Below are 15,406 nucleotides of genomic sequence, written 5' to 3'. Positions count from 1 at the left end.
TAGTGACATTTGGGGGCCAGATAATTCTCTGTTGTGGGGAGGGCTGTCCTGCGACTGTAGGGAGTTCAGCAGCACCCCTGGTCTTTACCCATTAGAGGCTAGCAGCACACACTGCCAACCCCATGATGGCCAAAAATGCTTCCAGATATTACCAATACCCCTGGGGCGGGGTACAGAATCACCCCCTGCTGAGAACAAGTGCCTTTTAAGAAAGGTGACATAACACTACCCCAGGCACCTGGGTTAGCGGAGGGTGGATAGTTTGACTCCCTCCCTCGGGACAGCCAGATGGAGCCTGGGGTGGTCCATGCCTTTCAGGAGTAGCTTTCTTGCCATCTACCCAGTTTGCCCTGCAGAGACGATTTCTCCGTGTGTCACAGTGTCAACAAGGGCTCTGCTCCTCTTCTACGATGACATAAAAGCACCTTGAGGTCACCGGGACAAGCCAACACATAGAACGTCTCTGACCCATTCTTACTCCTGTGCATTAAACTTTTAGACTCTGATATGTAATCCTCAGGATTCCTAAATGGACCTGTTTGCCCTGGGCGGGAGCTGAGAGGAGGGACCCGGCCAGGAGCTTCTGGCCTGCTGTTCTGATGATTCTTCAAAGTGCCACGCCACAGCTACGTTTTCGGAAGGATTAGAAGGACCTTCCCCTTTTTCCTGACCAGCTCTCTAAAACCAGGGGCCCAGACTCAGTTTACCATGTTACAGAAGAGGAGGGGACAAGGCGGGGGTGGGGGTCGTCCATAAATTAGCCCCGCTTCAGTGTCCCTGGTGGGATAAAAGTTACACCCAAGCCCCAGCTTAATTGCAGAAAGGCGTCACAGCCATCTATGACAGCAAAGAAGACCTCAAGCCCCTTCCAGTCAAGTCTGAATGGCACATCACTGAGGTGACCGGGCAGCATGGAAAAGGAACAGATGCACACATCAGGTGGTAGCAGAGTCAGGAAACTTCCAATGTGGGTAAAGCCACTTTTGAGCTTTTGAGCTTCCTCCTTTATTTATAAAAGGCAGCAAAACAGAGCTGGCAACACTCTCCTTTAAAGGCACCACCTGCATACTCATCCGCCCCTACATACCTGCTGACTAGCGGCAGTGATAAGGGACCTAGGGTTTCCAGAATATTCTCTCCGATAGATAAGAGAAACCTGATAGCCAACAGAGGAACCCAGTTCAGTTCAACCAATATTAATTGAGCCACCTGCCAGACCTTGGCCAGATGCGGGGTCCCAGGAGTCCTATAATCAAACCTCACAAGATTTGGGGGGTTATCTAAATATAAGCTTACCCACTGAACTTTGAGAAGGTTCAGAAGGAGCAAAAGGAAGTTTATGTAAATTCCATGGGTGAAGTGGGCAAGAAATATGGAAAGGCCAATCGGAGGCCCTCTCTTGGCCATTCTCCTGCTCTAAGGAAAGTTCAGGGAAGAAAGGATGATGGTAGGTTATCCTGTTCTTTATAATGCTGGATGAAGGGGCGCCTGGGTGGCTCAGTCGGTTAAGCATCTGACTCTTGATTTCAGCTCAGGTCTTGATCTCAGGGTGGTGGGTTTGGGCTCTGTGCTGGGCGTGGAGCCTACTTAAAAAAAAAAATCCTGGATGAAAGTGGTTTGCTGACTTCCTCCAAGCCAACCCATCCTAATTCCTAAATTTACCTTGGCTTACCCAAATCTTCCTAATTCAAACTAAAATGCTGCCTGGTAGAGTTTTTTCTCTATCATTCTTTCTCTTGGTCTGTCACCCCTTCCCACTGCAGCCCCTTCCCTCCCTAACTTAATTTGTGGCTCTGTTATGACAAGAAAAACCGAAAGTTCTCAGTGAGGGAGAGATATTCTGTCCCATCGTTAGGGCCCCCTTTATCTTCAGCTGAGTTATGGGAGACCTGCCATTCTGTTTCTCAGAAAAGAGATGGAAATAAGTGGGCCCAAGTAAGGTAAAGGGCTTCTTTGGGTAGTTTTGTTTCTGCAACAAAGTTGGTATTTCTCTAAATTGCATTATTTTCCAATGGCGCCTTCCCCCCCCCACCCCCCTTACTGGTTCTGTTGTCTTATCAGTGACTTCCAAAAGTTTTAACTTCTCTCTGATCTTTTGGCCCCAGAGGAAATCTCAGTGGGAGCTACAGTCAACAATTATTGGGCCCAGTTCCCATTTCTCAAACCCCAAGGCAGTAATCCATGCATATCAGGAGGGAACAAGGTCCCATTCTTCCAAGCTGGGTTAATCACTCCTGACGCCCCTCACTGATCATGGCGACCTTTTGTAACTTTTGTGCAAGAGTTTGAGGAGGCTTGTTCTGAACCCAAGGGAGAGATAAACAGAACAAGATTTGTCAGGTTTCTTGATCACCAGCCAGCCTCAGGGTAGGTCAGACCTGAGCCCAGATGGTTTAGAACTACGTATAAATTGAGGAACCCACAGCCAGCTTGCACCTTCTATACAGTGGCCCTCCAAGTCTGTTGTTAGGGCCCTTGGATAGTGACGTCTCCCAAGAGTAAGCCAGCGACCTTTCTCCGCACCATTAATCAGAATCATCCCGAGCAACTAGAATTACTAAAGGCTGAGGTTAAGGAGGGCTGATTGTTGATAACAATGTTGTGCCTTTTTATTCCGTGCACACCAGTGTGGTATAGCCAGCAAAGGGAGGAGGTTGGGGAAAACTCTCGTAAATTTCCAGCCGTTCCCTTCCAGGTAGACAGCACTTTTTATCCCCTATGTCCCATGGATGTCTCCCTGGGCATCAGGCAGGTGGAATGAAGTCCCAGGGCAATGAGAACCAGATAATGGTAAGGGCGATGGTTCTCACCCCGGGACAAATTTCCCCACTCCCACCCGGAGGGATATTTAGTAATGTCTAAAGACATTGGTTGTCACGATGGGGAGGTGCTACTGACATCTAGTGGGTATAGGCCAGGGATGCTAAACATCTTAATGCACAGGACAGCCCCTCACAGCAAGGAATTATCCAGCCCCAAAGAGGGCCAGTCTCAGAGCTCACATCTGAATTGGTTACACAAATTGATCCCTACTTTCAACTATCCCGAGAACATCTGCGCCCCGTCAACTCGACACCAAAATATCACGCTCCGTGTTAAAGCTATGAACTCCAACTTGAGAGCGGATGATCTCGGGTCTGAGCACCGCAGTTAATTGGGGTCCCCACCCTGCACAGTTTCAAGAACGAGCAGAGCTGGGACATGGTCAGTCTGGTGGCCATCCTGCTGCAAACCACGTGCCAGGCACCGGTCCCCCCCAAGGAGCAGCCATTATTTCACATGCCACGTGTCACCAGAGGCCAGCTTTGCACACACACACACCCCCACCCAGGGCTGTGTCCTCGTGCCCATCTTTGACTCTGGGTACCAGCTGCCTCTGCCCCCGGGTCTCGTTTGGATTCTCAGGGGCCATGGCTGTCCCTGTGGCTAACCGCCCACTCCCCTTCCCTTCCAGGAGGCCGCGTGTGCTTATGTGTTGATCGTGACTGCTGTGTACTGGGTGTCTGAGGCGGTGCCCCTCGGAGCTGCAGCCCTGGTGCCTGCCTTCCTTTACCCGTTCTTCGGAGTCCTCCGATCCAGTGAGGTGAGACCGCTTGTGGCCCAGCCCCCTGCTCGGGTCCCCGCCGGGCCAGTGAAAGTGGGCTCAGGGTGAAAGGAGAGCCACAAAGGACTTGAGGAGGGGGCTTTTTTTCACCCTCTGGCACACTCTCTTAGCACTAAGCCTTTGCACCTGCTACTCCAGGTTCCTCGCCCATGACCTTCGTCTCCTTCAAACTGTCTCTTTCAGGAAGCCTTACTTGATCAGTCACATCCAATTGCTCCTACAGTCTGAAACCCTCTAGGAACTGTGGGATTGGTACATGCAAGTAACCTGGGGTTGACCTTTGTCAGTCTTTGGTATGCCCACTTAAAGCATAAGCACTCAAAGGCAGGAATCAGTGTCCCAGGTCTTTGCAACCTTATTATAAACCTGAGCCCATATACAGTAGGTGCTCAATAAATGTTTGTTGACAGAGAAACTTACCATGTTTTCCTGAGTCCTGACAATGTTTTCATCTACTTCCCTTCAAAAGAAAGAAAGAAAGAAAGAAAGAAAGAAAGAAAGAAAATTCGATTCCTTCTTCCCCAACTCAAGATTACTGCATATTCTTTCCTTGACTGCTGTCTACCCAGAACCTGCCTTCTCTGTCCACTCTCTCTCTCTATGGCCTTCTTAAAAGCTCAAACAGAAATTGTCAATATCAAGCCCAGGTTGTGGTCAGCTTTCAGGGCAAACACTCACACCTACCACAAGTGGGAAAGAAGAAACACACAACCAGAAGCCAGAAGCAACAGGAAAGATGGTCTTCATTCAGTAACACCTGGTCTATCTAGACTCTTGTCATAGCACCTGGTCTCTGATTCGAGTTCCCAGTAAAGATTGAAAGGCAGAGACTAAGGACAGAGGCACAGAAGAAAGATGAAAAGGAATTCATGTCTGCTGGTCTACTAGGAGCCAGGAACTATACTGGAAGGAATATATCGGTTATGCAGTACCCCTGAGATCTCTCTACAAGTGGGTGTTAATATTCCTACTCTACAGATGAGGAAAGAGGCTCGGTGAGTTAAGACACTCACTCAAGATCACAAAGTAGGAAGTAGCAGAACTGGATTTAAACTCTTATTAGGTTAAAAGTCTATATTCTTGCTTGCTATGCCAGAAGGAAGACGTTCCATAAAGTAGCTTCGTGGTGAGTTATTACTAAGAACTCTGCATCTCCTTTCCTGTGTGATGTGAGGAAGAAATAATGAAGCTGGGCCTATGGGATGCCTTAACCATGAAAAACAGAACTTTTTTGAAAGTCCAAGGCTAGAATTAGGTGACCCTCTAACTGTGGTACTTGACTTCATCTGAATAGGTTGTCTTTCTACCAGATGGACTCAACTGGCCAGTTGTTTGTTTGTTTGTTTGTTTGTGTTCGGGGTGTTTTGGGTTTTGGTTTTGGTTGTTTCTTTGTTTTATTCTGTATCGTTTCAGTTTTGAGGTGAGAGGGTTAGTGGCAATGAGTAGCCGTAGTAGCTTTACGTGTTCCAAAGAGGATAGGATCCCCTAACCATCAGCAGTGCTTTTATTCCTGGAGATGGGTAGAACAGCAACATCCTGGGACCCATATAAAAGCTAGCCTGTGACCCGAATCATCAGGGGGTTGCTCCAATGTGTCCCCTTCCTTTGTGGAAAAGAGAATAGGTAGTTTGGTCTGTGTGCACGCCTAAAAGAACAACCAACCTTAATGTTTATGTATTTTTGAGAGAGAGACACAGAGTGTGAGCAGGGGAGGGGCAGAGACACACACACACACACACACACACACACACACACACACACACACAGATTCTGAATCAGGCTCCAGGTTCCGAGCTGTCAGCACAGGGCCCAACCCGGGGCTCGAACTCACAAACTGCAAGATGGTGACCTGAGCTAAAGTCGGACGCTCAACCGACTGAGCCACCCGGGTTCCCCAAGAACAACCAACCGTAAATACGACTTTTCTGAAGAAAAGTGCCTAAGCTTATTCTGCACGTTTCTCTTTAAAAGGGAGAAGCCAAAAGCCAATGAGTCAGGGAATGAAAACAGAAGGCAGAGAAAAGAGTGACGTTGTAGAAAAAATTGAACTTTAACATTCAGAGTGAGCTAACTATTAATTAAAAGATTTCTATCTTTGTATTTCAGGGCGAGCAGCCTCAAAGCCAACAGCTTGCTTTAGCCTTGAAGTAGATGGTGTCCCTATTTCTCCAAGGGCTGCCCGAAGCAGGAAGCCTCAAAGATGTTGCTAGGCAACCGGTCATCCAAGGGCCCGCCCCTTGGCACAGCCAGGCAGGCCAGACCTATGAGGCTGTTGAGTCAGTGGTTTGAAGGATAACTCGACTTTGTGAGGAGAAAAGCAAGACTGTCTGGTGAAGGATTAGGCGTTGTCATTGCTGGGGCTGGAGATGGAAAACCCTGGGAGAGCCACAGGGCAAGTCTTAGCATTTGAGGTGAAAGATCCTACCCCATCTGTCTGATAAAGTGGCAATGGCTGGCGATGATATTTAACAGTTGGGTTACAGGAAGCGGCTTAAGCCAGACAGAGTCTGTTGGGCTGGCTTTTTCAACTCAGATCAGAGGAAAATGCCGCTAAGCGGGGTACATGGCTTATGACCCTTTGTGAGTCACCTAACTTTGCAGATAGAGACCTATTCCAAACACCTAATCCACAACCAGCAGCCACACCCCTCCGCCAGCATGCGCCCTGGCTCCCCGGGAAGAGGCAGGCTGGGGATCTTCAGGAGTCCCCTCTGCAGACAAATCGCCTACTTGTCCCTCCCCAAGCCCACTTGCGCTTGCCTAGCCCCTTGCCTTGACTCAGTCCTCTCCAATTCCCTCCACCTTTAAAATCCTGCCCAATCACCCTCTACAGTGAAGCTTTTCCAAAGACCTCAGCTGCAAGTGTTGCTTTTTTCCCTTGGAGCCTGTGTGATGTCTTTATCCTTTAAATGGTACATCAGATACACCTGATATGAACTTACCATAGACGTGTCCTCTCTCCACGAAGATTCGCAGCCCCTAGGATTGGTGGTGTCTGTGGCCTGGATGCAGTGTGGTCTATACTTGCTCTGACCCTCAGTTAATGGTTCTTAGTTGCAAGGTCTCTTGCTGGTGTGGCAACAGTGTCCCCTTCACCTGAAGGAAGGCATGAGGATAGGATCAGTATGACTCTGGGACCATGGCTTTTGTCCCTCATGTCATTCACTCAACATTCAGAAAAATAATTTCTGAGTTCTCGGTCTACCATGTGCGACGTGGGATGTTACGGGTACCCTGAAGGTGACAAAAATGAAACACATGATTTCTGCCCTCTTGAATGTCGCGCCTGATGCTTCTGAGTTTCCTACTGTCCTCTTGGATGTAGGCATACAAATGGTTAATTTGCATGATGATGATTTATTGGTCAGCAGGTGTTAAGAGTTTGTGGGGTGCAAAACTCAGACTTCCGTCTCTCAGTCTTGCTGAAAAGAGATGGAAAATGATAGAAATGTCTCCTGACCTTGAGAAGTTTCTATTCGAACAGAGAGAAGGCACAAACCAAATTGGAAAACACTGAAGACCCGTGCGATAATGCCTCGTTTGCTGGCCTTGCAGAGGCTTCACACAATCCCCCGAGAGGGAATGTTCTAGATAAATGAAATTTACTCCACCAAGTGCCCAACCTTCTACTGACCACTTTTTGACTGAGGCCTTTTCTAGAAGGCTTTATCATTTCTGTAGCCTTTTAAACAGAAGCTGTTGAATACAAATTAACTTTTTCTTTGGAACCTTCAAATTTTCCAGGGGAAAAAAAATTTCTCAATCAAAGGAGCCAGTGTGGGCTGGATGATAACATAGTTGGGTAACTTGAGTGCTGGCTGAACAGCTGAACCTAAAGAATCTTGAGTAACATAATGGCAGCGGACCGGAGAGAGAGCTCAAATGGAAATATAAAAGGCACGTTATCAGATCTGCCAATGACTCCAAGCTGCATGGGCCAACTCATGTACGATGACAAAAATCAATGTCGACAGGATGAGACAATGGCCTGGAACTGACAGAATGAAGTTTAATAGGGATAAACGTTAACAGTTTGTGTGAAAAGGACCCTTGGCTTTTAGTTGAGTACAGATTCAGTACGAATCATCTGTCCACTGGGGTTGCCAAAATTTTGAGCATTTACCATATGCTGGGCGCTATGGGAGGTCCTCTACATGCACTGCATCACTTAATCCTCTGTAAAGTGGCTATTATTTTTATCTTCACAGAGGAGTTCAGAAATTGAAGTTCAGAGAGGTTGAGTAACTTGCTAAGGAGCAGAGCCAGGACTCGAACCCAGGAGTGTTTATGATCCCAGAACTTGCTCTCTTAACCACTGGCCAACACATACTGAAACCTGCTGAATGAATACACATATGGGTCCAGAGCATCAGATTCTAGATAAGGAGCTCATGCGGTGGTGGGTAGCCCAGATGTCAAAGATCTAGAATGTGAGTCACATGAGGAAAGAAAAGTCTCCAGAGAGATGTGATTTCTGGCTTCTGCAGCTCAACGCACTAGGCTCAAAGGGTCAAACCAGTCCAAAGAGTCCAAGCACCGTAAGAAAGACCCACCCTGTCTGAGGGAAGGTGCTGAAATGGGCTGCCACGTGGTATCTGGGCGTTCCCGTCCCTGGGAATGCAAGCCAGGTGACCACGTCGGCGACATTAGAGGTAGATTGGGAGAGGGGTTGGGCTCACAGCGCCCTTTGACTCTGAGACTCTATGATCTTCTTGTTAGCATCCTGCCACTACTTTAGAGCTCAGTCCTGGATTTGAGGTTTGTTCTTTATTTTACCTCCATCGTGACTCTCACTTCTATCATTCTATCTGCCATGGAAATCCTCTAAGCCCTTCTAATGTGTTGCCACAGCCCAGGAAAGTACCGGGGCCGATCACCCTAGCTAGGATTTACTGTTTCTAGGAGGATGGGAGCGAGAGGGCCCTCTGGGGCACTAAAAGGCAGGGTTTGAATGATCAGGCTTGGTACAGCCTCCGGAGAGCCCAGGGCCAGAAACTACTTCCAGTAGAGATGACACCTGCTTTCTATCTCTCCCCTTCCCAACACACACACTCACAGTCACCCTCTGCTGTCTCCATGGCCCTGCACCGCGGGGCCACATTTCACATTCTGGCTCCTGCCAGGGCGGGAGAGACAGCAAGGCAGCTCCAGCTGGGAAAACAAAAGGGCCTCTGCAGCCACCTGACACTTGAGTTCAATGTCATGAATCTGCTTCCCTGTTGGTTCCTGATCTTTCTGACCTGCCAGATTCCTGACCGTCACCTAGACCCTGGCTCTCTTTGTTTGTTTAAACCGGGGGTGGGGGTGCATTTCATATACCATTCTCCTCTCTGCCTTTCTGGCCTCTGCTCGCGAGGGAAGCTGACCCCGCCTCCACGCAGGCCTGCGGGGATGTAAGCTGAGCATCGGGGCCCGGCCACCTGCCTGAACCCAAGCTACCCATCACCCACAGCCATCCAGACACAGGCCAGTGCTGAGTCTCTACACCCACACCTTAGGTGGAGCCTGGAACCACGAACCTACAGATGCTGCAGCCTTTCGAGGCCAAGTTAATGTTTCTGTGGGAAGAGCTACTCCCTACATGTGAGCCAGCCCCTTTGCCTCTGGAGTCCGAGCCCAGTCCCCTGCCTTGGTTTCCTCCACTGGGGGCAGTTCAGAAGGTCCCAGAGAAGAAACTGGGGGTGCTTTATGAGTCGGCATCGCCAGGAGCTAAGCCAACCTCTGGGCCAGGTCAACACTCCTCGGAATCTGTCCGCTTTAGACTTCTCTAGGGTAGGGTTTGCAAAGAATGTTTTTCTAGCAACAAGACCTTTTCTTTAAACCACATCTTAGGAGACTCAGTACATAAAACAGATGGAAGAGGAAATCCTACTCAAATTGGGCACGGAGGCCCAGAGCCCTGGTTGCTTGGGTCCTTCTTCCCACAAGCCTCCTGAAATTTCAGAGGCAGTGAGCGTGGTTTGAAAACCTCCGTCCTTGGGGAGTGCAATTAGGTGATTAGGAGGGTGTTGGAGCCCACACAGACTTACCCAGCAGAAACAGCATTCCTTTCCCCAGGGAAAGGCCGGGAGTCGGCCACGCTGGATTTGGCTGCATCGCTGGGGCAGTGGCTGGAATAAAGAAGCGAGCGAGGGCTCCGGCTCTGGCTGGGGGCTCAGCTCAGTGCGGAGGGGGCGCAGACCCAGGCGTGCCCTCCGAGGAGTCTAAAAGATTTCACTGCAAAATCGTTCAGATGTCCAAAAGAGCCTCAAAAGAAGTCCATTGACAGAGAGGCCACCACTAGTCTCCCGAAGGGTGGCCACCTTCCTGGACCACTTGTAGAGCTACCCCCAGCTGACCCCCAGAGAGCTGATTGTCCGCATTTCTGGGGCACCCTGCCTGTGCCACCGGCGGGGGGGGGGGCCTCATCAGACGCAGTCACACCCACCACACCTCCTGCCGTCTCTGCTGCCGCCGTGAGCAAGGAGAGGAAAGGGTCAGGATCCAAGCTGGGAGTAGAGGAGAACGGAGTTTATGAATCCAGTTTTGTCACTAACCAGTCTCGAGCAACTCTCCTTACCTCCGCAAACTGCCATTTGCTCATCTGAAAACGAGGGGAATAGAAATAGCGACCTCACAGGGAGCTCTGAGGATTTTCGACGCTCTCGGGCGGGGAAGTGCCCCCACAGCGCCCCCCGGCGGGAAGGCAGGAAGGATGGGCCGCTCTGGGGCCTCCCCTCCAGGGGATGGCCCCAGGGAGGCAGGCTCACCTTCCTCGGGAGAAGGGCACCCAGCTGAGGCTGCTGAACCGAGTTCCCTCCTCCAAAGTCTAGGAATAGAGCCACGCACACCCTTCCCCTTTATAAAAACTGTTTGAAACATTTTTTAAAGCTTATTTATTTATTTTGGGAAAGAGAGAGAGAGAGAGAGAGAGCACATGAGTGGGGGGAGGGGCAGAGAGCGAGGATCCCCAAGCACACACTCAGCGTGGAGCCCACAGCAGGGCTCGATCTCGGGAACCGTGAGGTCATGACCTGAGCCGAAATCCAGAGCCGGACGCTTAACCGACTGAGCCACCCAGGCGCCCCTACGGAAACTATTTCAAACATTTAAAACCTAACATATCTAGAGATCAGTAAAGAATTCCGTGCTCCAAGAAAGCGATATTTCAAGAGCTCATCCCTAAGGGATCTCACCTGCAACTCACTAACAATTAACTAGTTAGTTAAAGACCAACACCCGGCAGATCCCCGAGCCTCTCCATCCAGCCCGGGTCAGGACACTCTTTCCATGTGCTTCCACTTCACTTAGAAAATTTGGAGGAACCTTTGGTTTCGTATTCAGGCACGCCCTTGCTCCTTATTTCATTTCTTTCTCTTATTCCCTCATTTGGACGTGCTGATACATCTGGCATAACCCTCAATCTTATTTGAAGCTTTTTATCTTTGTTTTACGTCTTTAATAATAATAATAATAATAATAATGGACATTTATTGAGCACTTCCTATATGCCAGGCACCCAGGCACTGTTCTAAGACCCCACCTGCATGAGCTTCCTTAAGGCCACGTCATGACGGCTTCAGTGACCTGGGTGTCATTACTGTCGCCACTGAAAATGCTGGGGTGCCAGGGTCACAGGGGTTCAGTAGCTTGCCCAGGAGTCTACAGCTCATCTGCAGGGAAAGCAACCATTTAAACCCACCTAGTCTGATCTCCGTTTCCAAGCAGCCTCCTTGAGCTCCCCTCTTCTAAAACACAGACCAGGAGCACCTCTGCTCTGAGCTCGGGGATCCGGCTGCGGAAAAACCGCAAGAGCAGAAAAGGCAATAAAACCCCCACCGCAAACATCGCAGAAAGCGAGCACTCGACCCAGGGGAGCCGTGCTCGGTTTAGGATCCTGTTTCTCTTTGCAAATAATCCCGACAAGCTTCACAAGCTTCGTTATCTAGTTTCCCAACTCGGAGAATATTAGTCCCAGAGATTAGGTGGTGGGGAGAGGAATGCCCACAGCAAGCATAAGTAAGCAACGCAGCAGCTTAGAAAACAATGAAAATAACCCTCAGGAATCTTGGAACCCTGGTGTTCCTTGAGGGTTCTGAATAGCTAAGATTTTATTATTGAAAAAAAAAAAAATCTGTGGGCTAGACAGCTAACAAACACCGCCATCGGATGGAATTTTAATTTGTAAAAGTGGGAAGGCAGCCTTGTGCCTGGGCCCGTTCCTGTGCTCATGGCCTCAGAGCAGGTCAGTCTTTGTGTGGATTACTTAGTGACAGGAAGAGCTGCTAAAAATCCTGGTTGTCAATGTGGGGGGGCCCTCCTGGCTGATTTGCATCTGTCATTTACTCTACAACAGCTTTACAAAAGCTAGGGAATCCCGTAGTCTTTTTGTTTGGTTTTGGGTTTTTTTAGATGAGTAAATGAAGCCCAGAGAGGTTGAATAACTTGCCTGGGGTCACACAGCTGAGTCCTGGCTGACCCTGGGGCCCTGAGATCCCGCTAACGCTGGGCCCGGGGCTTACGTTGGCCCAGGCCCGGCTATTCGGGGCCAGCGTCAGGACCGTGACTATGAATGGAGACGGAAACGTGTGCCTGCTCACGCCATCAGGGAGAGCAAGAAAACTCCCCTAGAGTTGAATTAGATGCCTGGTGTCCAACGGGCCCACCCCGGGTATAGTAGCTTTGGATTCAGACGGATATGAACTGATATCCAGACACTGCCCCTCATGCTGTGACCTTGGAAGACTTCCCGAACCTCTCTGCGTCCGCCTCCTCACCTGCAAAGGGAGGTAGGAAGGGTACCTGCCTACTAGGACCCCTGCAGAGCCAACACGGGAAAGTGAGTGCAAAGTGCCAAACTCCCTGCTTGTAGAGGGCACTCTGTGTGTTGGTTCCTTTCGTCTTCCCTTCGAGAGGAACCCAGAGAAAGGGGCCCCGCCTGTCCTGTAGGCTCTGCGCTCCTAAAAGGCCGTCGCACACTGAGATGCTATTATGACGCGTGGCAAAGAGGCAGAAAGTGAAAATGTTGCCAGCCAGTCCCCTGCGAGAGTAAACCTGGTGGCCCTGACTTTGTATTTATTTTTTAGTGTTTATTTATTTACTTTGAGCGAGAGTGCGAGTAGGGGAGGGGCAGAGAGAGAATCCCAAGCAGGCTTCGTACTGTCTGCACAGAACCCAACTCAGGGCTTGATCTCAGGAACCATGAGATCATGACCTGGGCCGAAACCCAGGGTACGACACTTAACTGACACAGCCACCCAGGCGCCCCAGCGCTGAATTTTTAAAGGCTTTGCAGGGGGGCCTCGAGTGAGGGGACCATGGAGGGGGCCAGTGGAGGGACCGTGACCCAGGACTACTATGTCTCCTGTCTTCTGTGGGTTTCCCTCCTTGGCAGACAGAGTTCAAGAAAAGACGGGTTCTGCCCCAGAACTGCCTCCTAGACTCCTGGGAAGGTCAGGGTGCCATGAGAAAGGTCCTAGGTAACATCCCCCCCCCAACTCGCCCCCACTTCCAGCCATGCCTTCAGGCATCCTCGCAGTTCCTCCACCTCCCGCTAGGGGGCAGCATCTTCGACTATGCTCACACAGCCCAGAGGCCGACCTGCCAGTCCCAGAGGGGACTGTGCCCTAGAGTCACCAGCCAAGCAGAGCAGGGAGCCTTCTCTGCCCTCAGGAAGCTTTAGTAACAGTGCCAGCTGAGGATTGGGTTTGGGAACAAGAACCAGATTAAGCAGGGGCGCCTGGGTGGCTCAGTCGGTTAAGCATCCAACTTCGGCTCAGGCCATGATCTCACGGTTTGTGGGTTCGAGACCCACATCGGGGTCTGTGCTGACAGCTCAGAGCCTGGAGCCTGCCTCAGACTGTGTCTCCCTCTCTCTCTGCTCCTCCCCCATTCACGCTCTGCCTCTCTCTCTCTCTCTCAAAAATAAATAAAAATTAAAAAAAAAAAAAGAACTAGATTAAGCAGAAGTGGAGGGCTCCTCCAGGAAACGGTCACGTAGAGGGCTAATGACCCTTCTCCTCCCACACAAACCTCATCAGTGACACACAGGGACATCTCCGTGGGGGAAAAGGTGGGGGGTGGGGAGAGAAATACTGCTTTATTTTGGCTTTTATGTTGTCAAAGTGTTAATAGAGTTTAAAATCAAATAATAATGGGGTGCCTGGGTGGCTAAGTCAGTTGAGCATGGGACTTTGGCTCAGGTCACGATCTCCCGGTTTGTGAGTTCGAGCCCTGCCTCTGTGCCGACAGCTCAGAGCCTGGAGACTGCTTTGGATTCTGTGTCTCCCTCTCTCTCTGCCACTCCCCCACATACACTCTGTCTCTCTCTCTCTCTCAAAATTAAATAAATGTTAAAAAAAAAAAGAAAAAGAAAAATCAAATAATACTGAAAAACTCATCATGCAAAACCAGCAGCTGCCTTCCCCACCCCTCCCTTACTATACCCTCCCCCCCAAGTCCCACCTCCCCCTCATCCAGGGTTTCATCTTTGATAACTGCTTCTTCTGGGGCACTGTATTCTTTTTTTTTTTTTTTGTAATGTTTATTTATTTTTGAGACAGAGAGCATAAGCAGGGGAGGGGCAGAGAGAGAGGGAGACACAGAACCTGAAGCAGGCTCCAGGCTCTGAGCTGTCAGAGCCCAACGCGGGGCTCGAACTTGTCAACCGCGAGATCATGACCTGAGCCGAAGTCAGACGATCAACCGACTGCACCACCCAGACACCCCGAACTGAATACTATTCTTACTCGATAATCTTATATTAACTCTTGAGTTATCACTTGTAGACGTTATTAGATGCCTTCTGATTACAGCAGATGAGGATTGTGTCCTCTTACAACCCCCCTTCTCCTCCCTCCAGCCTCCCAGTATAAATACATCACGGGTTTTGTTAACTCAATAAGCAAAGTTTAACCATATGATTATGTAAATATTCCTTATTTCCAACACCACGTATTTTAACTATATTTGCGTTTCCTGCAGTCTTTATTTTTCCTGCAATTAGAAATGTTCTCGTTTTCCCGCTTTAAAGAGGGTTCCTAAATTAGAAGTTAAACTTTTCTGTATGTTTTCCTCTGTTTCTGCCATCGCTCCCTGTTGGGAACGATTCTCCTGCACGTGATAAATATTTCCCGAGCATTTGCTTTTCTACTTTGGTCTGCTAGGTGTTAAGAGATACGGAAAGAAACATGGTCCTTGACCATTCTGCAGCCCAAAATTTAGTTGAGAGACAAGAGAGGTACACAGGGAAAAAAAAAACAGAACAGTGCAAGCATGTTGCCCTGCATGCTGTGTGGTGGGTGAAATTAACGGTGCCCGCAGGGAATGTTCTGGAGTCAGAGGCTAGAGTCCCAAGGAAAGTTTTCTTTCACAAAGAAGGCCCGAACCGGGCTTTGAAGTCAGGTTGTAAAGCAGAGTCGAGAAGTACCAAGTAAGGAAATCCATGAAGGGTTGGTCTGTGGACCCTAAACACAGGAAGCATCTTAACAGGGCCGAGTCTCCACTTCCTCATCACGAAGGGGCAGGAAGAAGTTCATTACTGGTACTCGGCTGTGGAAGAGAAAATCCCTATTCTTAGGAAATATACGCTGAGGTATTTAGGGGAAAAGACTAAAATATATGCAACTTGCCCTCAAATGGTTCAGGAAGAAAAAAACACGTAGACGGTGTGTTGGTATTCCTTATGTTTTGGGGTTTTTTTTTCCTGTTTATTTATTTTTGAGAAAGAGAGACAGAGTGCGAGCAGGGGAAGGGCAGAGAGAGAGGGAGACACAGAATCTGAAGCAGGCTCCAAGCTCTGAGCCCATCATGGGACTCAAACTC

This window comes from Lynx rufus, unplaced genomic scaffold, assembly GCF_022079265.1.
Source record: "Lynx rufus isolate CCGP_SWC_20201006 ecotype Redwood Valley unplaced genomic scaffold, mLynRuf1.p SCAF_4, whole genome shotgun sequence".
Lineage (NCBI taxonomy): Eukaryota > Metazoa > Chordata > Mammalia > Carnivora > Felidae > Lynx > Lynx rufus.
Note: the sequence above shows the minus strand (reverse complement) of the source record.